The sequence below is a fragment of the Ambystoma mexicanum genome, chromosome 1q (assembly GCF_040938575.1).
Source record: "Ambystoma mexicanum isolate Mex_15411 chromosome 1q, UKY_AmexF1_1, whole genome shotgun sequence".
NCBI lineage: Eukaryota > Metazoa > Chordata > Amphibia > Caudata > Ambystomatidae > Ambystoma > Ambystoma mexicanum.
The window spans coordinates 436776205-436800104 of record NC_090922.1 but is presented as its reverse complement, the minus strand read 5'-3'; the positions used below and the strand labels follow the sequence as shown (position 1 = coordinate 436800104).

Below are 23900 nucleotides of genomic sequence, written 5' to 3'. Positions count from 1 at the left end.
AAAATAAGTTATGGATTGCCATTTGTACTTTTTGTACAATTATACCATAGAAGCATGTAATATAACATATAAGCATGTGGCATGCCTTGACTATTCATGTGTGTTCCTTGTTTATAGAAATTCTGAAACATTTGCCACATAAAAATACAATTGCAATGAAAAAGATATTGCTATGGAAGAAATCAAAGTACTTCAGTTTTACTTTATTCTGTTATATATATTGGAACAATTGTCCTTCAAAGAGCGTTAACTGAAGTATTGAAGTAAATGGTTGGATCATCACTACTGTGCTCTCCACCAGCCCCTTTTGCGCTAGGCGGGACTCTAGGAAGGAGCTGGGGAAGAGTGATGCTTTAATGGAGAAGGCAATAAAAGTTGTGTTTTCTTAAAGTGGGGAATTGAATAGTCAACAGTATTAATTGTGAAAGTAATTGGTTACCATGAAGTGTTGCACAGCATAAAATGTGATGCTTAATATATGCCTTGCATCAGTGTTTAAGTGTGATCTACCTTTAACTATAATGCCTTGTGTGTGTGTGTAGGTATGTATATATATATATATGTGTGTGTGTGTATATATATATTTCTGATGCTTGTGGAATCTGCTTAGATCACATGCTGTGCATAGGCCGACATCTAGTGGAAGCGGCAGAGTATTACAGTTTGTTTTTCGAAACTCGAAAAGGGGCGTCGAACTAGGACGTGCCAGTAATACTATCCCTAGTGTGACGTCCACTGTACCCATGATCCCTCACGCGTGTAGGACCCTCAGATTGTTTTTTCGCCATACTTGTCGGTAGCATAGTTTCGGAGTTCCCTGGCTTTTAGCCATTTATCATAGAATTATCAAAAAATCCTTGTTCTCAAACCCCACATCGAAGATCGCCGGAGATCGACGCCGGTACTTGAGACCAAGGAAGAACAGCCGTCGAGACTACTCAACGGACTTTGGGCCTTGGAAGGCCTCTGGCCTCGGCCCTGCAAGTAGGGAGCGTGGGGGGTGGACATACTCTCACACACTAGTTTTCCTACATATACCCGCCTGCTGCCAGATATTGACATATGGAGAGTACTCCATTTAAATTCTACCCGTAAGTTCCCCATGGTAGATAAACATAACACCTGTAACCTGTGTCTTCCAAGGGACCACCCCGAGGCAAATTGTAGAGCTTGTAATCTCTTCAAAGCCAAGACACTTAAGGACCGCTCCACCAAGCGTTGGGCCCACTACGCCAGGCAACTCGAGGCCATGGACGCAGTGGGTTCCTTCAGCGATGGCAGCAACGCTGCCGTTTCGGGCGGCGAGGGCACAGGGGTGTTGGCAGGCACCCAAACGCAAGCCCCCGACCTCGGAGGACTGACCGGTGGGTCAGTTATGGGACAATACCCGGTGGCAAGAGCGCTACCCACCCCTCTTCCACTAAACCCACTAACCCCTCCTGAGATTCGACACGTGCCGAGTGATCGGAATAAAAAGGCACATAGAGAGCGGTCCGCCGAATCGGTGTCCTCTGGGCATTCCAGGTCACGGTCGCCCCATGACACACAGCAACCATCCACGATTGCTAAGAGTGCCACACTATCTAAAGTCACGGAGGTATGGTCGTCGGAAGACGAATCCAACCTCTACCCCCAGGCAGCACGTTCGACGGCTACTTCAGTAGCTCGTTCGACGTCTGCCTCTGAGATTCCACGCCCCACAGCCAAGACTCCCGAATCTCATGATCCCTCCTCCGATTCTCGCCGCCAGGCGTCAAAAGATTCCGGAAAATCCAAGGGGTCAGGAAAACATTCCTCTACACATGGGAAAGGGGGAAAAACAACATAAAAAAGCCTCTGAACACCAGGTTCAGAAGGAGAAACACCCCAAGTCTTTAGAAAAGTCCAAGGCCCCTGTCACTAGGCCAAAGATTGTCCCTCCCACTCCCCAGGATATGGGATTAGAGGAGGAACCACAGTAGGAAAGGGTAATTCCCAGTTCCAAAGAATGGAACTCGGAAGACATTGACAGAGTAATGAGGAGAATGTCTTTTTTTTGTAGATTTTTACGAAATAGACCCTAATTACTTGCAGAGCTATCACAATACCCCTGCTACCTCTGCCCCTTCGAGATCCAAAGACCCTCAACCTCCTACTAAGAGACTCTGTACTGAGACTCCAGTTCAGGGGCTGATTTCAGACCCATTCAGTGGGAATCTTACCAGCAGTATGGTGAGGATTCAGAAGTACAAATACTAGATGACCAGGTCAGGGTTGATTATTATGGAGATGATGAGGACCAGGAAGAGGAGGAGGAAGACGAGGCGGAGGCCTATAGTCTCGACTCCCCTATTCCCACGGGGCCAAGAAGAGAGAGATTTTGCGGAGCAAATTCTAGGGGATAAAAGATCCATTGCCCAGGCTATCCCCATTCTAAAATCTATTCAACGCCGAATCAATCCTTCTCTGCTCACACCTAATCTTACCCGGGCAGTTAACCCACGAATAGAAAAGTTATTCAGGGCTGCTCCCTCCGACCCACTTACATAAGCGGTCAGCTAAAACCCAACTCATTAGTGGTTACAACCACCAGGAAGAGGGTGGGAACACCACTAGCATCTTCAGAAGCTCCCCCGGACAAGGAGAGCAAGAGAATATATGGGCTAGGAAGGAAGGTGGCATCCACTTCGGCATACCAAGCACGTATTGCCAACACCACCACTTTGCTGGCAAGCTACAACTGCCACCAATGGGAACAGGTAGCTGCCCTCATTGCCTCCGCTCCAGAACCTCTAAGCAGCCAGTTGGCACAGATTGAGTCGGAAGGAAGATCAGTGTCCGGATGCATTCTCAAGGCTAACTTCGATGCAGCAGACAATGCAGGGAGGCTGATAGCAGAAAGCACAGTGATCAAAAGACGGGCTTGGCTGAGGTAGTCTGGGTTTAAACCCGAGACCCAAGCCACCCTCATTGACATACCGGTGGAACCAAACGTCCTGTTTGGAAAAGCAGTGGAGGAGGCGCTAAAAACGGCTAAGGACGAATATGACACCTTAAAGTCCCTTGGCCAACTAACAAACAAACCCACAAACCAGTGGGGAAATAATACTTTTCGTCGCTCTCGCGGCCAAAACTCCCAGAGAGGGTCCCATTACTTTCAGAACCAAGGAACATTGTCGGGTGGCAACCAACAAGCTACCCAGAGTTTCGCAAGAGGTCAAAAGAGGGGCCATGGTAGGGGGAGAGGCAGCCCATGTAGAGGAGCTACGCCTCCCAACAAACAGTGACGTTCCGCTCCGGATCTCTTTCCATGCATCCCCAGTAGGGGGGGTGCATTTCCATCTTCACGCACGCATTGGAAGGGATCACTTCGGACAGATGGGTGCTGTCCACAGTGTCCACGGGATACTGTATCGAACTATTGGAACACCCCCGCGACCATCCTCCAAGACAGAAGATACACTCCTTGGAGCACCAAAGAATCCTCCTCGAGGAGATCGCCATTCTTCTTGCAAAGGATGCGATGGAACTCGTCCCGGGCAACCAGGTAAACAAGGGTATTTATTCAACTTACTTCCTTGTGCCAAAAAAAGATCTAACGGTGCGCCCAGTATTAGACTTGCGCTCTGCAAACAAGTATGTCAAGCCACAAAAATTTCGTATGACTATACTCCAGGAAGTAATCCCCCTACTAAAAAGAGGAGATTACATGGCAACATTGGATATGAAAGATGCTTATTTTCATATTTTCATGCCCACAGCGCACAGAAGATTCTTGCGCTTCAAAGTAGACAACCAGCACTACCAGTTCAAGGTGCTGCCCTTCGGAAAAGCCTCGGCTCCAAGGGTATTCACCAAGGTACTGGCGGTGGTGGCGGCGCACCTACGCAGGGAGGCAATCCCAGTGTACCCTTACCGGGACGACTGGCTCATCACAGGGGAAACCCCCGTAATTTGCAGATCAAACATTCAAAGAACAATCAACCTCCTCTTCCAATTGGGCTTCTCCATCAACGAGAAAAAATCAAGTCTGGTGCCAAGCACCTCCAAACAGTTCCTAGGAGCTGTCCTAAACAGCAAAGAGGGGTTGGCTTTTCCTTCAGAGGAAAGAATTCGGAATCTGTTACTCCAAATTCCTCAATATCAATCCGGTCGTCAGATGAGGGTGCGCAAAGCAATGTTTGCTATGTCATCATGCATTTACCTGGTTCCCCACACGCGCCTGCGCATGCGACCCATGCAGGAATGGTTGGCCGAAACAGTTGTCTCAGGCAAGTGGTCAGTGGGACGATCTAGTGGTCGTTTCGCCAACACTAGTACAGAGTCTTCATTGGTGGAAAAGAGGGAATCTTTCTATGGTGAAACCCTTTTACGACCCAGAAATACCGTCCGTAGTCAGAACAGACGCGTCCCTGTCAGGGTGGGGAGCACACCTCCTTCACCACACAGCTGAGGGTCTCTGGTCTCACACAGTGGCTCAGAATCACATCAACCTGCTAGAAATTCTGGCAGTCTTCAGAGTGCTTCGGGCATTCGAACCCCACCTATCCAACCTGTCAGTGCAGATCCTAACAGACAGCACGACGACTATGTTTTACATAAACAAACAAGGGGGCACTCGTTCGCCAAATCTGTCCAGGCTTGGCCAGAAAATTTGGATATGGGCACTCAGACGGAACATTTACCCGTCGTCTCAACATGTTCCAGGGTGTCTCAATTCACTAGTGGAAGCTTTGAGCAGAGATCCCCTCCCAGAGGAACACGAATGGCGTCTACACGAAGAAGTCGTAGAAGATATGTTCTCTCACTGGGGTTTCCTCACTATAGACCTATTTGCCACAAGCGAAAACAGACAACGTCCAGAATTCGCATCCAGGTTTCCCAAGCCAGGCTCCAAGGGGAACGCACTATGGATGAACTGGTAAAGGATGTTTGCCTATGCTTTTCCACCAACCCCTCTGATGACGAAGGTGGTCAACAAGATACACAGAGAATCGATGATTCTCATCCTAGTTGCTCCTATGTGGGCGAGACAACCATGGTTCCCACACCTACGCAGACTGGCGGTGTCTGACCCCATCAGACTCCCGTGCTGGTACAACCTACTCTCCCAGCACGAAGGACAAACCGTGTATCCTCAACCGAACTCGTTGAACTTGGCAGCATGGCTCCTGAAGTCATAGAATTCGGGCATCTCAATTTACCCCAGAGATGTATGGATATCTTAAAAGAATCAAGAAAACCTAACACAAGGCACTGTTACTTTGATAAGTGGAAAGGATTTGTTATTTGGAGCCAGAATAAACAAATCAACACAACCTTATAAAACGGCCTTCTTAGTAGCCATTACATCCATAAGACGGGTCAGTGAAATTCAAGCTCGGTCAGTGCAGGATCCTTTCTTTACTGTGCATAAGGATAAACTGGTTCTACAGACTCACCCTAGGTTCTCACCTAAGTTTATTTCTAAATTCCATGTTAATCAGTCCATTGAGCTACCGGCCTTCTTCCAAGAACCCAAGAGCTCTGCTGAGGTGAAACTACACACATTAGATGTGAGAAGAGCGGTCCTCTACTACGTAGACAAGACCAGATCGTTAAGAAAGACAGATCAACTGTTCGTCTCCATAGCTACAGGCAGAGGAGATCGCGTCTCTAAAGGTGCCATCTCTAAATGGATAGTCAAATGTATCCAGCTGTGTTACTCCCTTTCAGAAAAAACACTGCCTTTTACGCCAAGGGCCCACTCTACAAGAGGTACTGGGGCCACACTGGCTTTCATTGCAAATGTACCCCTTGACACCATTTGCAAAGCAGCTACATGGAGCTCTATTCACACTTTTACTCGGCACTACTGCATTGACACTCATTCCAAGACGGATACTCAAGTGGGACAAGCGGTTCTAAGACATTTGTTCGCTCATGACCCTTCTCACATCCCACCTCCTTCTTCTAACACTGCTCGCTAATCTATGCACAGCCTCTCATCTAAGCAGATTCCACAAGCCTAGGAAGGGATACATTACTCACCGTAATCGTATTTCTGATGCTTGTATCTGCTTAGATTCACATGTGCCCGCCCTTCCTCCCCTCTGAGAGAAGGCGCATGGAAGCTTGTAGCCTTACCGACCTATCTGCTTAGATACTCTGTACTCGCGCTACTCCTCATGCTACCTCATGTCAGAAAAAATACAATCTGAGGGTCCTACACGCGTGAGGGATCATGGGTACAGTTGACGTCACACTAGGGATAGTATTACTGGCACCCCCTAGTTCGACGCCCTTTTCGAGTTTCGAAAACAAACTGTAATACTCCGCAGCCTCCACTAGATGTCAGCCTATGCACAGCATGTAATCTAAGCAGATACAAGCATCAGAAATATGATGTATTATATGTATATATATACATATATATATATATATAATCAAATATTATCTTCCAGTAATGTTCTTTCGGATGCTTGTATCTTGATTCACATGCTTGCTTTGTAGGCTGTCATCTAGTGGCTGGTGCAAGTGTTAGATTATTTCTTTTCGAAGATAGAACGTCGACGGGGCATTCCTGTTATACTACACCTACTGTGACGTGTACAGTGCTCATGACCCTTCACGTGTCGAGGTCCTCAGATTGTTGCATTTTTCATAACCTGAGGATGCATAAAGTTCATAGTGGAACAGTGATTGTGCTGAAAAGGGTGACCTATGTCATGAAACCTGTTTGTGATACCAGTAAATTCCAGAGTGGGGAGGACGGACAGGTGCATGTGAATCTAAGAAGATACAAGCATCAGAAAGACTATTACTGGAAGGTAATGTTCGTCTTCTGAGCCTTGTGGATCTGCTTAGAATCATATGCTTTGCTTAGACTAGCTAGCAGTACCCGAAGAAGGTGGGCAGACTGGAGGAACAGAAGCAAACCAGTGCTTTAACACGGTGTGTCCCACCTGTGAATCATTCCTGGCTTGTGTGTCAACACAATAATTCTGTGTGAACTGAGCTCCATATAACTGCTTTACAAATAGCTTGCAATGGTGCATTTGCAATGAAAGCTAAGGTAGCACCAGTTCTTTGTGTACTGTGCACCCGAGGTGTGAAGTATTTTGTTTGACAGGGTGTAACACTGTTGGATACACCTAACAATCCACCTGCAGATAGTAGCCTTTGGGACAGGGTCCCCTTCTCTTCCGACCACCAGAGAAACTAAGAACTGATCTGTTTTTCTTAATGGCTTTGTTTTATTAAGGTAGTACATGACTGCCCTACTTCTATGTAGTTATTTATTTTAACATTTTGTAAAGTGCACCGAACCTGGCGGCATCTGGACGCTGATTGTTTTGAAGAGCTTTCTCCTGAGCTTTGAGGGTTCTTAAAGAACGCTGGTAATTCAATGGATTAGTTTGCATGAAATTTAGAAATGTATTCTATGAATAGAAGTGATGGCTATAAGAAAGGCCACCTAGTAGGCGAGGTCTTTAAGGGATGCTTCGTGCATTGGCTCAAACGTAGGACCCATGAGCTTGCTTAGTACCACATTTAAATCCCATCCAGGCAGTGGGTTAACAACTGGAGGATGATCATCATTTTACTCATTCCATGAAGGCTTTAACAACTGGCATCTTCTACCAGGATGTGTATGCAGATAGTGCCACTAAATGCACCTTTACATAAATTAAAGACCATCCCTGAGTACAGTAAATGTATTAGCTAATTGAGATGTTAGATGGTGAACAATCAATTGGATTGGTGTTGGAATTTCTACACCCCAAGACCAACCTCTTCTACTTATTGAAGTAACATTGTTAGACTTATGCCCTTCCCTCAAAATGTCCATGCACCTGTCTGGTAAATTGAGGTGTCCGAATTCTATGCCCTCAGGAGCCAAGCTGCTAAATTGGCTGTGTGAGGTTGCAGATGTAGAATTTGACCCAGACTCTATGGCGGCATGTTGAGAGTTGGATTCAACTTCCTTGGTGGGCACTGGGACATGTTGAGAATGTGGGAGTACCACGCTAATCTGTGTTAGATATTTGTGGTGCATTTTGTGGATGACATTGTTCAAGAGGAGGGTTGGGGCGGGGGAAGCGTAAGCAAGTATCTCTGACCAGTTTATCAATGCTGCGTTTCCTAGGGATTCCTTCTGTGGGGAATCTGGATGTGTAATTTGGCATTTTGCATTTTTTGCTGCTGCAAAAAGATCCGTCTGGTCACCCCCCATTCTGTAAAAAATATGCTTGAGAATATCTGAATAATTCCCATTTGCCTTCTAGGGACCGAGATTTGCTTAGGATCTCTGCTAGGCAATTGTTCTCCTGGAACATGTTAGGCCTGGAGCTGTATCTATCTGAGAAGACACAAATTCTTTATCTTCGGAGCTAGGGTGGATAACCTGTGGGAGTGTGTTCCACCCGGTTTGTTGGTGTAAAACATGGCAATTGTGATGTCTGTTGTAATTGGCAAATTGTTCCCCTTGATCTGTTGTTGGAACATATGACATGCTCTGTAAACTGCTAAAGGTTCTAGAACATGTATGTGGTGTTGTTTTGCTAGTGGGAGAGACCATGTCCCCCGAGCTGGTTGGTGTAGGCAATGGGCTCCACACCTTGTTAGTGATGTGTCTGTTGTGATCTTGAGGTGAGTTGGCGGGTTGACAAATGGTTTTCCTTTTTAATATCCTTTTATTTTGTCCACCAGGTTAAGGTCAACATTAGCTTGTGTGAAACTTCCACTATATCGTCCCAATTCCCCTCTGCTGCAACCACTGTTTCGCTAACCACTGTTGTACTGGACGCATGTCTAGCCTGGCGTGTGGCACAATGAAGATACAAGATAACATCATGGCAGGCAGACACAACTTTCCTGACTGTTTCCCTCTTGTTGGTAGGGAATATAGCGTTTTTGTATCGACAATGGCTCCCAGAAATGTCTTTCGCTGACTGGGTTTTAGACTGGATTTCTTTTTATTGATGTATATATGTAAGCCCAGTCAGTGTAGAAGGTTGATGGAAATTTGAGTGTGTTTTCTGGCATAATTCTGGGTTCTTCCCTGTCAGTCGTTCAGATAAGGGTACAATGGAATGCCATCACTTTGGAGGTGAAACACTATGACAACCAGCATCTTTGTAAACACTGGAGGGGCTGATGTAATCCCAATTGGGAGTAGCTTGAATTGATGGTGAAAAGGACCTAGTTGGAACCTTGGGCCCTTTCAATCTGCTGGCAGCATTTAAATATGAAAGTATAAATATTTAATATCTAGTGTTGCCATGATCTCTCCCACCTTGAGCTGTGGAATCACTTCCTGTAACGTTATACTGAACTTTTGAGGCTCGGCATATGTGTTTGTCGGCCTTTTTTGTTTGACCATGTATTGTTTGAGTCTTATTTCCTTCTAGAACAGCTCTAAACCCCAGTGTACATGGAATAGCAGACTTCGACATCTGGCCATCGACATCCTTCTTGAGCGGCTCCCTTAAAAGGCAGGAGCCACAGATCTTTGAGATTCCACGAGGAAAAAGGGTGAACACAGTTGTTGCGGCAGCAGCTCCGGTTCTTGCGATACTCGTTGACGCTTGGTCGAAAACATCCTGCAGGCTGAGGCGTGCGGTGCACCTCAACGACTAGTGTTCGTTGCCACAAGGAGTCAATGAAGAACTTTGGCCCAGCAAGGGCGTCGAGTTGTCAACGTCTCAGTGGTCTTCGGGTGTAGGAAAACCCACTGGAGGATTCTCCTGGGTCGTCGGCAGCCTTGACTTTCTCTGGCAGAAAGAAAGCGGTCGACGATGATGAGCAAGGGAGTCCTTGTTTCAAAGTTCTTAGGCAAAGGAGCACTGCGGCTCCAGTCGGCGACAGCGGTTGTCGACGGTGATGGACTTCAATGTCCGGGCTCTTCACTGTGATTCCGTGGCAGTCCCCATCTCTGGTCGGCAGCCTTTCGAGGGTCTGACGTCCAGGGAGCATTGGCAAAGATCTTCTGGTCCACGATGGTCCCTCGTAGCTCGGGACAAGGTTTCCTATCCAGGTCCTCTCTTGGATCAGTTTCTGGACAGTCATGCAGCTTTCAGATTAGCGAAGGACAGCAGCAGCAGCAGCAGCAGTTCTTGGTCTTCCAGTGGGCTTCAAGGTTAAGCATCAGTTTTGACTTCAGCTTCTGAATGATTTCTAGCAGTGAGAGGCCCCCAGATATACTGTTCTGTCTCTTTCATTCTGCTGGGTCACACTCAGGCAACCAATCACTCAGAAGGGTATTCAGGCAGTCAGGCAGCCAATCAGACTCACAGTGCATTCAGGCCATTCTTCTGCATCCAGACACTCGCAACACGGAATGTGGATTCGGACAAGTACCGCGCCATTCAGCACTCTGCTCTGCATTCAGAACAGTTTCGGGTAGGTCTGTCTGTCATTGTCATTCACCAGATACTAGACACCCACAACGTGAAATGTGTAGTCGTCACACACTCCATTCACCCAGGTCCCACCCCAAGGTCGTACCCACAACAGTCAGTCATTGGGAAGGCTCCAGGCAGTCTGGCCTGGACTTCCCCACAACAACATATATGGAACTTCCACCCGACAGCCAGTCAGGGGGAAGGGACAGCGTCCGGGCTTCACAGGACTTCGGTAAGGGAACAGGCAATATAAAGCAAGAGGGCACAGGGGCCATCTGGTTTCCTATCAGGAATCAACTGATTCCAATGTTATGTTATGTTATTTATAGAGTGTGCGCTCACCCGAGGGCATCTTGGTGCTAAGAGCAGGAAAACCACAAGCAGGAGGCACAAGGAAGCCTGAAGAAGCGAAAAGATTAGAAAAGATCAGTCTTAAGAGCCTTCCGAAAAGATAGATGATTAGACTGTGCCTTCAAGGTCAGAGGAAGACTGTTCCACAGTTGTGTTGCTGTAATAGAGAAGGCACGTCCTCCCAGTTGTGAACGACTAAAGGGGGGGCACAGATAGCAACCCTGCCAAAGCTGAGCGCAATGGGCGGTTAGGAATGTATCGCTCAAATTTAACACATAGGTACTCTGCCCCATGGCCATGCCAGTCCCGGTGAACAATGCAAAGCGTCTCTTGAATTGGACTTGCTGAGCCACCGGGAGCCAGTGAAGAGAACAGAGTACTGGGGATATGTGGGACCCATAAGGGGAACCAGTTGCCAGCCTGGCTGCCAGATTCTGGAGGCGCTGTAATCTACCAATCAGCCCTTTAGGCTGAGCCAGGTATAGGGAGTTATAGTAATCCAGCCTGCTCATAATCATAGCTGCTACTACAGGTGGACGCATCAGGGAAGGAATCAGGTGGAGCACTTTCCTAAGGATCTTCAACTGGAAGTGTGCCTGCTGGCATAACGCGGAGACCTGGGGCGCCAAAGACAGATTGCCTGACATAATAACACCATGATTCTTTACCTTTGTAGAAGGGACTGGGAGCGGGCCCAGAGAAGAAGGCCAAAAGGAGGAGATCCACAGTGAAGGATTGGGGGTGGGAGGGACCCACCACCAACACCTCAGTTTTGTCCCCGTTCAGTTTGACAGTTTTGACCGATCCATTGTCCCACGGCACTCAGGCACTTATGCAAACACGGAAGACCCCTTCGCCTGATCCTTGTCTAGGCGGATCAGTAACTGGGTGTCCGTGTACGAGTAGCACCTGATGCCATAAGAGCGGATGAGGCAAATCAGCAGAAAGATGTAGATGTTAAAGAGAATGGGCGACAAAGCAGAACCCTGGGGCACACCACGGCTAAAACAAGAAGATTTAGAAAGAAGGGGGGCAGGGAGAGAGTCTGGGATCTGTCTTACAAGAAAGCCGAACCAGGCCAATACCCCTCCCAAGACACCAATCTGGCCCAGGCGGGCCAGCAGGGTAGCATGATCCACGGTGTCGAACGCAGCTGAAAGATCTAAAAGAATCGGGTGCCAACACCAATGGCAGGACCTGGGTATCCCAAAATGGAGGATACTCGGAGCACCTCTCAAATTCCGCATGGAGCTGCCACCAGCTCTTTGGGCCTTATACAGATACCCAAAAACATACACTAGGTGTACAGGGTTGTACCCCTACCAATGGGTGCCATAAGGGTATCGCAAGGGTCTGTTCACCAAAACGAGGAAGAGCCGCACTGCCAGGAGTCCCACATGAACTCCTGCGCGGAAAGCAATACAGAACATACATGATAAAGCAATAAAGGCCAAGGATATGGAGGCCCTGTCGCTCCAATGCATTTCCAGCATCAAAATAAATACCTCTGTTTACCTGTGATGGCGGGGCTTGTTCTATGGCTTCCATTTGTAATGGTGTTAATTTCTGCTTTGTAGGATTTGTAGGTGTTCCAGCTGCATTGTTCTGTGCCTTTGAGGTAGATTCTGCAATTTTTCTACAAAATCCTCGGAGTACCCTTTACTCAAAAGTTGATAAAACCAACTTCTCTAACATTGTTCCCTCCCATGTGTGGGTTAAAAGATGTTACCTGACTGCCTAACGGGGCGACATATGAGGAAAACTAGGTCAGAGCATCATTGCTTCAGGGATCGAAATTAAGATTGGATAAGCAGGAGCTAAAAGCATCTCCTGAGTATGAAGTGTAGACCTGTGACCAGCAGCTACCTCTGGGGAACAAGGAGCTAGCAAATAGCGTTTCGCAATGATAACTTCCATATAAGATACAACCCTAACCTTCTGTCGATTTGTTTAGGACCTCTTATAATTAAAATGTCTCTTAAATGTGCCCTTATGTGTATTTATAGATTGTCCCAAATGTACAGAGTTCAATTCACTTAGATGTGTTTATTCCGCATAAGGTGGTTTGGGGAGCTAAAAGTAGCTGTTGGTATCAAGCTGACCAGGCTCTTCGAAGCTACAAGCAGGAGCTAAATGGCTCCCAGCTCCCCTCAACTGTGAACCCTGTTGTTTAGAGGCAGCGGCCACTCCTATGGAGGTTTGGCCCTTTCCTCGACTTCTACCTCGCCTTAATTGTCTTTGAAAGGTAGACTGTCGCACCTTGTTGACCTTGAGTAAACCTAGAGCTTGAACATGCACCTGAGGTGTAACGTTACTGTGTAGATGTTCTTAGGAAGATTTGGGAACGAAACCCAAGGTGGTTTGAAACTGAAGCACTTTGTTGATGAGATTTATTGGTGATCTGGCCTAAAGTCTTACGTTTCGTGCTATTTTCTTGTTTGTTTCTAAGGCATCGCCCACTGCCTTGCTGAATAAAACATTGTCCTCAATCGGCATGTTTAGAAGGGTAGCTTGAGTTTGAAGCCTAAATCCAGGACATCTTAACCGATCATGCCTCTGGACCAAGGTTACCACGGCTATACGTCTGCCAGCTGTTTCGGCAGCATCTAATGTGTTTTAATCTCTGCATTAGCCGATTGTATACCATCTGCTAAAAGCTTTAGCATGTGTGAGAATTTAAGGGTTCATGTGGTTCCATGTCTTTATAACGTACACAAATAACGAAAACATTTAGAATTTCTTTCCTCTTTTTTAACTTGGTTGTTTCCCCAGATTTATTACCCCAACACACTCCCACCCTTTTTAATACCTTACCCCACCCCATATATACTTTTATTAAATATTGTACATTTTTTTGTTATTTATTTTTCACTGAACAGGCTATTTGTTATTTCTTTCCGTTCTAAACACTGTATACCGGTTCATGTGCATAATTAGCCAGCTGCTTATCCATGTGGTGCAACTGTGCTAAACTTAAGTACAGTGTTATTGGCTATTCTAGGTTGTTATTCTGCTGATGTAGTACCGCCTTCCCTACAGCATATATCTTTTTGCTATCCTTGTCTGGTGGTGCTTCAGAAGAGTTCCTACCCTCTTGCTACTACTAGTGAGTCTGGTTTTGGATGCCCTCTGATGTTAAGGGGGTCTGTTGGGGTAGATTTTCTATGCAGGGACTAACCGCTTTGTGAGTGCAGGATTGGTGAGAGACAGAATAAGTATTCTTTGACTGACTGCAATAGGGATATATACTGCCCTATTTGTTTCTTTTCCTACACAAAATCCATATCTTACTCGTGCCTCTATTTTGAAATAGCTTGCAGCCTTTTTTTAAAAGGTCATTGTGTCGAAAGTCAGCTATGGTGGAGGATGAAACCTGATCATCGATAATATCAGGAGATCTAATGTCGGTCACATATAAAGATGTTATTGTTTAGATAGAACTGCAGCTTTTCGATAATCATTTTAGAATGATTGAGAAAATTCAGAGCTCTAGATCTTAGGAAATGCTCACATGCTTTGATCCCAACATTCTGCTCGATACATGTGTACAATGACACTACTTCAGTTGTTACCATGACAAGACTCTTCCCAGTGAATGTTTGATGTGATTCGTCATCTGTGGTGTCCCTAAGATATGAGTGGAAACATGTTGCCAAACGGAAAAGGATTTCATTTGCTTGTGTTTTCTAACAATGACGCATTGCAGGCTACAACCGGCCTACCAGGAGGATTCCTGTGACGTTTATGTACTTTAGGTAGGAAATATATTATCGGAGTAATTGAAAAATCATTCCTCAAAATATACCTCATATTGACATCAATTACAAACCTTCATACCAATTTATTAACATTGTATAATGCTGAATTCAGATGTCCATGAAGGGAATTTTTGTAGTTTTTCATAACATAAGACATCCCTCAGTCTGTGCCCTTCCTTGAGATAATCTTCCTTGAGAGTCCATAATTACAATATTTCCTCCTTTCACTGATGGTTTAAAAATTAACTCTGTATTAGATTTGAGCGTATTGGCAATGACCTAGTCAGTATTCGTCATGTTGTTTTCTTGGGTCATATTTCTTTTTTATCAATGACCAAAATCCTGAAAAATGTCAACACATGCAAAACATCGTAACAGGGGCATTAAAGTGTGATTTATTTATTCTCAAATTAGTTTTAAATGGCCATGATGGATCAATGCCCAAGATGCCAGTCTGGATCCTGTATTTCAAGGTCTTCAGGTTCTTCTCATGATGATGCATCTTTTATAGCCTCCAAATATTTTATCGTACTAATAGTTTTCCCTGAAACCTGGGGTGCTTTTCTTTTTTGGGTGCCCGGAAAAGAATTAGCTAAGTTTATGAAATCATTGAAATGAGAGTTGCAGTATAATCGAAGCTTTTGGACAAAAATGGATTTCCTTTTGTAAAAATGGTGTCATCTTCCGAACATTTTGTTTTTGATAAATTGATGACCTGTGTTGTCCTTAATGTCTTGTTCTGTGCCCTGTGTTTCCCAGCGCTACTTGACCATATCTATCATTGATTCCATATTGTTTTCCCCTCTTGCTTCCTTGTTTACCTCTGTGTGTTTTGTCATTTTTTCCCATTGGTCCTCCTCTTCCTCGCCCTTTTCCTTTCAAAGTCTGTTTGCCATCTTGGTGCAGATAACTAATTTATTCTTCTAATTAATAAATAATGTGATCTTTCATCTTCGCTATTCGAGGTTTCTATGGTCTGTATTTCTTCATTACCAGGCTGTTCCTTTTCCACATTAATGGATAGGTTTTTTTCTCAATTGGCATAATCTCCAAGCAAAAGAGTACACCCTTCCATTTTCGTCATCCTCTGTATCTCATGCATTTCCGGTGCTTCCTTTGCTCTCATTTTACATAAGGGATTACATTTGCATTAATGTTCTTAATGTTTGACTCTCTTCTGTATCTTTTTCAAGTTGAATTAAAGCTTCTAGTATCTTGATTTCTAGTAGGGTTTTGTCTCATCACGTCTGGCATATTTCACCAAAATAGCTAGGAGTTTGAATGAACATAAATCGGTCGCAGCTCCCCACTCATTCAACATTTCGGATCTTGTTCCTCAAAGATGGAGATAGTTAAAATCCGTAAACCTCTCGGTATGTGATGGACATTAATATAATTCTGCAGAGCGTTTTCTTCCCACCATTTACTATAGTTTCCCTTTTGTGCAGTTTCTCAACCCTTCAACATTGGGACTAACTTTTTTTTCTTTTTCATTTCCAATTGCTTGTTTCGTCTTGGTTTGATCAGAGCTGAGCGTTTGATGAAATAGCACAGTGGCTTCAGCTTTGCGGTTTGCTTCCTTAGTTGACATGTTTCAACACCTGTATGTCCGTGTGAAAAGTCTACGGCTGTTCTGGGGATTCATGTCCTGTGTATCAAACCAAAACTTTAACGGTGGCACATACAAAGTTCGCTTTATAGTATATGATGAAGGTTGGTTTGCTTCAAATAATTGCGCACACAACCAAAAACTAAAGTGCTCAGTGATACTCAGTGTGGGAGGAAACGCTGCTTTACTACGCATATGCGTCTATATAGTGGAGCTCGGAATTGAATCCTATTCATTAGTTAATAAACAACCATATAGCGCCAGAGTTAGTCTCGAGCATCTCAAGCCTTGGAAGAAGAGCATTGTTGCTCGAAACACGTGTCGGCTGTTTTGACATGCATTAAATCATGCTTAATTGAGCATTTTAGTTTTTGGTTGTGTGCACAATTATTGGAAGCAAACCAACCTTCATCATATGCACGTTACGTGGACATTTTTGGCAGGGTGTCCACAAATTGCTTCCACCTGCAGCCTTTCAACAAACCCAACTTTTTATCAGTGCGCCAAACCTCAATTGTCCTTTTCTGCCCAACCTTCCCTTTCTTCGTTTTATAGTAGTTGGTGCAGTTCCGTATGGTGATACTGATATCAACTGGTGCACAAAAGGAGAAAGAAAGAAACTGACCTGAACCTTAGCAATGCTCGGTCGCCCTCAATCCCCAGTCCGTAGCCTTGCGTTCACCCGGCTCAGCGTTTACCATTTATTGGGAAAGCTCTACGGCGGCTATGACAGACACCCAAGCAAAAAAGACTTGAAAGAAGAAACCCAAAGACATTGCGCTCAGCCAGTTTTGTTGCTTATTCATAAGAATTGTAACGGCTTACATGCTTTGTCTGGCACAATACTATCGATCACACAAATTAACCAGAACGTTGCCTCCATATTCCAAAAAACATCTGCAACTAGGAATCCAAGAGCCCAAAAAAATTAGCCTAACGCATTGGTTAGAAAAATATTTCAAAAGTTATCTTAATTGAAACATGTAAAAAAAAGGTAGCAGGCGTCCCTCTCTAGAAAGAACATGGCATGATAATCAGTTCTGTGGTTTTTACCCACTTTGACAGTCTGCAGCCATCGCTTTTTGCTCACTGTACTTTTCACAAAGGAGGAATATCCATATCAGTCTGTGTCCCGCCCACAAGGGCAGTCCAGCACCGAAATGTCTGGCAAACTTCCTTTGAACAAGAGTGCAATATTTGAATGTGATATTTGCCAGAATGATTTGTAACATGGTCCTTGCTATGAGGATAATGAGAATTTTAATCTGTCGAGGTAACAATAGTCAAGTTAGAAGTCTGAAGCAATAATGATTATTGTAAGAAATGCACCTTACAATTCAGTTTTGCAGCACTGGTCACTTTAACCATTTTTGCCCACTTGGGCGAGTTTCAGTTTAAACGCCAGCATGTTGTAGCGTTTAAACTATGAGGGAGCAATTGTGGACTGATTTTGGTTGTATTATGCAATAGCATATGTTGTTTCATACAAAAAGCACTGTAAGGAATGCATTTTGAATTTGAGTTGTGCAGCACCTGTCACTTTAAACCATTATACCCACTTGGGCAGAAATGAATTAAAAACGCTAACAGTGTGAAGCGTTTGAATTGTGCATTAACAACTTTGTATTGTTCGTGGTTGGCTTCCACAATCACGTGTGCCACCGCATTTAAGTTTAGCCTTCATGGTTTAATTGGGTCAAGCACTCAGTACACGGAGTACGAATCGGAGTGATTTAACTAAAATATATGGCGCACACGCCAAGCGAACGAAATGAAGTAGTACTACTCAGTACAATGATAAATACTCCTATGGGAGCTGAAAATGGGAATGTCTGTTAAAACAGACAAAGATATTAGCCTTTTCGAATGTTTTGTCTATTAAGACTAGTATAATTGCATAGGTACAAGATGGTCGTTAGCATTTCAGCAAGGTGAATGACATCCTTACAAACAAGTCACATAACTTTAAATAGAACGAGTTCTCGGTAAGAGTATGAATAGAAATGGGTTTGCGCTCAAAAGTTTGATTTACTTCGCTTGAGGAAGGAGCGGGGCGCAGACAGATGAGTGTTTGACTTTTAAATGCCAATGCTGGTCAATATGTTGATGACCTTGATTTTAACTTAATAAAGCTATTTGCACTAAATTAGTGGGATCGAGTGCTTTGTGACTTTTGTTCTGCTTTACAAGCTGTTTTTGATCATGTTCTCAATGACAAAAAATGTTTGGATGTTATAAATGGTAGCCTTTACCTTTGGAACAAAGCACCAGCTGTGAGTAGGCATTGTGCGCCACATGAAAGACAATAACTGTGGATATATATATATGGCTATTTGGCTATTTGACACCAGGCCCTTTAACAAAGCTAATAGAGAAGTTGTGAAAAAACATTGTGGTACCTGAATGTGCCGAATATCCTACTTGCTAGAAACCCCAACAGAGTAAGTGATTAAATTATGGAATAGTGGTTGGGGTAGGTGGCTGAGTCAAGTGAAAGCTTTTAAATTATATGCGGGTAGAGCCCGGGAGGGAGTGAACCTTGGAACAATCCCAAATTATTTAACAAGGTTTCCACATCCTAAAATTCAACACCAATATTAAAGATTTCACTTAAATGTAATGCCCACCCACCAAATCATAGAATTCAGATTAGGCCTTTCAATTGAAGAGCAAGTAGATGGATTATGCAAAACGGCTAAAGAAAATGTCTAGGGTTATGGTTAAATATTTTGGTAGATTTGTAAACCATGAAAGTATGGTTATAGTAAATTTCTTGTGGAATCGAATCCAGGAAGGTAATTCTGCCCCGCTGGTCATTGCGACAATTATATGTTTAGCAGAAGTTTTAAAAATGTTAAGTAATCTTAATAGTTGTTTAGCCAACTTGAGATTTCATTGATTTTGGAGGCAAATGAAATTGTGGAATTTGCTAGGATTGATTGTGCAGAAATTGACATTTTGTGTTGGTATTGTATACAACATGAACGGTTTGTAATGAGCCAAACGCTGAATACAATACAAAAAATAACTGTATGTGGGAAGCTCTTGCTTCCATAACTGAAGGCGGTGGAGTATAGGAAAGTGACTCCTGCTAAGGAGATTTTCTAACGGAAAGCAGGAGAATGTTATGTTCCCATTGTATTGCAATGGGGTTGAATAAAGAAAATCATCATTTTTGATTTTGTAAAAATCCCAAATTGGGAATTTCCCACCTAAATCGAGAGGGCTGGCATGTATACACCTTTGCAGGTGGCTAGACTATGGTGAAGAAGTAACTGTACAGTTACCAGCTTGAGGACATGGTTTAATTTGGTCTCGCTATGTTTGGACCTCAACCCGAGTAGAGATTGAACCAATCGGTCTTTCCATACAATCATGTGCTGTTTTCATTGGCGTCCATGGGGATGCTGGAAAAGGGAGGAAACTCGACGTGTGTTTGGCCACAGAAATTAATTCTTTCTTACTTGTGTACCCCAATTTTGAGTAAGTTGGTGGCTCTTCTTAAATCTGTTACAGTCGCAATATAAGTAAGCTTGCTACATAGGTGCGGAGTACACTGGGGCAGCAGAGGCACCTGTCTCCGCACTGCTTGAACAACGGGGGCATAGGTGTTTTTTTTTCTTCACCGTTGTGATCTGTTTTCATAAGTGTTTAAATAGTTGCATTGCAGTGCTATGAAACTATTTAAACGCTTACAAAAATCAGATTGAGCACTGGGCGGTAGGGCTTTTGTTCCTCTCCTGCTGGCTGCAGACAGGCTAAAGTGTTAGCAGGCATCTTGAAAAATTAGCAAGTGCAGCTTGCTTCAAAGTGAGAAGGCTGCTTATTTATCGCCTCAGCCTTGATGGTGGGGACACTCAGATTGGAATATTGTTAGGTGTATTATACGGGCGTCAGTCTTTCTCCTGAAGAAATTCGTTTACAATGTGTTTTTAGAGTGATTTTGTAGAAATTAAACCTGTAGGGATAAGTATGAATATGTATGAGTGAGAGTATTGGAACTGCGAGAGAATGGAAAGTCCATATGATGAATTTTAGCAGAGCACTTATTGAAAAAGGTTTTTCATAAGAACTGACCAACTGTTGATTACAACACCAAAAAATGTGCACTGTTTGATGCACTTTCCCTTGAGTATTGAATGACATACTTGAAAATCTATGTAAATATGCAAGTTATTTGTTAACTCAGGATATGTGAGTTTGCTAAAGAGAAAAAATATTAATAAAAACATATGAAAGAATAACAAGTCAAGAGTTGGTTGTTGCATATGTACAAGATAACACAATCTCCGATATAAGCAGGTAACGCTGCGCCATCCGGACATCTGAGCGCACATTAGAGTTTGTGTGTCTGAGTTTGGATGGACTGCTCTCACTAGTCTATGAAACCCATGAGTCTCAAGTTTTGTTTTTACAGTTTCTAGTATGGCTGATTCGTTGCGACACTATAATTAATTAAGTACTCTGTAGTGTGTTTACATACCAAAGAACGTGGGGAATTCAAAACGGCTGCAGAACATTGCAAGGGCTACGATGACCGCCTTGAGACATGGTTACTGACACAATCCTCAATGTTTGTGGGAGAAATAGAGATGCCACCAAACTAGCTAACTGGAATGAACTATCCCAACTAAAAAAAAAAGACTTCTAAGAACTGAGCTATATGGCTCAATAATGCTAGAATACCTCTGCAACGGTACCCTCCCACAAGGACTAGTAGCCAGGAATGCGGTTCTTCCTTGATAACAAAAACTTCATAGTCCAATGGAGTTACATTGCCAATAAGTGTCGGAGGGACTGGGTAGTTCTAATTGATACTGCTGGAGAAATGACAGAAAAAATAGTCATAGACCTGCAAACATTAGTAAAAGAAATTCAAAATATAGTCCCCATTGAGTTACACAAAAAAGACACTATTATTAGAAATTAATGAATTCAAAGAAGCTGCAACGAAAGAAAGAATAAGAATGAAGAAAGACCTACAGACTTTCAGCCACGAAAAAGCTTTCTGGCACACCCAAGAGAACTACAACCTGAGAGAAGAATATGAAAGCACCTAGAACTACTGCCAAGGATCAGAAAAGAAACAAGTGAGATTTGGGGAAGCCTCTTTCAGTTCCAGCGAGTGTAGCCACAATGATGAAGCAGGGCCCAGGACTAGAGGCTAATGCCCCCTGAGAAGGAACAACTTCCACGGTAGAAGAGGCAGAACTAGACGGAGAGGCAGACAAGGTAAAAGGTTCCATTAGAGAGGGAAAATGAAGACTGGGATACAGAACAGGAGATAACCCGCAGCATGAGAGCCTTGTGCTTAACTTATCTGACCACATTTGGCTCTAGAATAACACCAAGTACTAGAAAAGGGATTAGGCTTTGTGACCACTAATCTTCACAGTAGAATTATCTTTCAGAAAGAATTCTTTGAATGCATGAGGAAAATGCATTTGAAACAATGTTTTAAAGATAAGGAACCAGAGGAAAGAGAGAGACACTGGACTATGTAATAAATCCACCTTCTGCCCGCCCGTCCAAGTGCAGAAGCGCAGGCGTTTGGAAAATGGAGTATTGAGCGACCTGGAGGCATTAGAATAAGAAAGTATTCATACCCCAGTATATCACAACATGAGCAAACGAGAAAACCTTACCCATAAGCCATTGCTAGACAACAAGAACGTAATTATCTGCCATGCGGAAAAAGGCGGGCCAATAGTAATTCAAGATAGAATAGACTACATCAAAGAATGCGAAAGACAAATGGATGATGCGCACAGCTATCGCAAACTAGATGAAGACCCGAGGAGGAGACTAGAGAACTTGATAATCCAGAAAGTAGAGCAAGCATGCCAACGGTAGTGGATTTCAATAAAAGAAGCAACGTTTCTTATAATGGGAAAAATCAAGAATTACAAGATTCTAAACACTCCCCAAAATACACAAATCATTGGGACGTCCTATAGTCTCAGGACTAAACTCAGTTTTGGAACCCTTATCCAAATTCGCAGATGCCCACTATACAACCACTATTGAAGAAGTTGACGTATATCCAAGATACCACGCAATTGATAAAAGTAGAAGTCTTAGAATTCAACCAAGAAGAAGAAATACTGATTGGACTGGATGTAGTAGCCTTGTACACCAGTATTCAACAAGGAACTAACCTCACTATGCTTGTTTCTGGAACAAAGCGACACAGTTAACCCCCCTTCATTAATTTTGTTGTGCGTTGAGGTAGCCCAGACAGAAAACTATTTCCAGTTCAATGAAGGCTTTAAACTACCAAGCACAAGGCACAGCGATGAGGGCTACTTTAGCCCCCAGTGTAGCTAACCTCCATATGGAATATTTCGAAATCAATAAGATCTATGCCAACACTAATCCATTTAAGAGTCATGTGATGAATCCTACGGATCCCTCACTAATTCCCTGCATAAAGTCTCCTCTGAGGTGGCCAGAGAAAGGCAACTCTTCCTGATCCTGACCTTCGTGTGGTGTTCTGCAGGAGGATAACCTTGGAGGATAAAGGGCCATGGGGAATGAAAGGAATCTGTGGGATGAGACATGGTATTCATTTCCTTTGGGGGGGATGGTCTGTAGTGGCTTGTTGTAATAAGCATCTGGTTGGCCCACGTGATACCCATACAAACAGGGGTGAGCACACTCTTAAACTCCTAGACTCGAGTGACCTGTAATGTAAAGAACCTTCCTTACAGCCAAAGGGGCAGTGAAAGGAAAGTTGTGAAAAACACCAGCATAAAATAATTGCAGTTTTCTGTACAATTGGGGTTAATGACTAATTCTTATGATTTTCCTGTAAAGGATGTTATAATGAACAAACTGGGATTTAAGAACCAAACAGCAGAATTAAGAAAACCTTGGTATTTCTTTTAGGGACTTAAAGTGCCATAATTCCCTATGTACTGGGACGGAGAAGAGGGTTGAAGATGCACAATGTTGTAGGAGTGGTCAGTTCATTAATGTAGATGACCCACACCTGAGGGAGGCAGAGGCTTAAAAGGCCCCCCCAGGTGCAGGACATAGAGTTGAATCTGTTGGTGAAAAGTAGAGGAAGGTGGGAGCAGCACCATTTGTGTTGGCAGCCTAGGCAGAAGCTGGAGAGGAGGATGCCGGGACCACTACTTGGCAGATATGAGCTGCTGGTCCTAAGAGGGTCTGTGCCCCCAGAAATCTGAAGTACAGAGGTTGTGCAGCGGAAAGCGTGCAGGAAGAAAGCATTCGCCCTTGTGACCTATATTGCTGAGGTGGCGCAGCAGGAAGCATGCAGGAGGATGTCCCAGGTGGCTGGCATGCACATGAGGGCCTCGAGGCGGTCTCCGGTGGCTGGCGTGCACCGGAGGGCCTCCAGAGCGGGAGAGGCTCCTATTGGAAGTTGTGTCGGCGAAGGCAGACTTACTGGAGAGGTTGCAGGGTCACAAGGAGCCACAGTGAAAGAAGTCATGTGAGAGGAGAGCAGCGGCAAGCGTATGATCTGGTTAATTCACGGGTTATCAGTGACCCCGGGGCGCTCTGTCCCCACTTGTGCATTGGAAGCAGGCTGCAGGCGAGCAGAAAGCACTTGTGTAGAAGCAGAACCGCGGTAAAGCGGCAGCAGAAGTGCTTGTGTGTGAATGAAAGAATGAAAGGGGTTCACACGTTCTGTTTGAACACCGAACTGTTACAAATCAACAGCGGGTGTGAGAGAGATTCCCCCATTGATTTTGAACACCGAAAGAGGGGAAAAGCAGCAGAACATTAATATACCAAAGCCAAATGACTGTAATTTTGAAAGTACAAGTCTGAGACAATCCCAACCACCCATGG

General features: G+C 44.2%; 1 protein-coding gene across 1 annotated transcript in view; it reads left to right on the top strand.

The window, feature by feature from the left end:
• LOC138528394 (zinc finger protein 182-like) overlaps positions 1-23900 on the top strand; it is a 387214-nt gene that overhangs the window by 245986 nt on the left and 117328 nt on the right. The gene's annotated exons all lie outside the window — the stretch shown is intronic.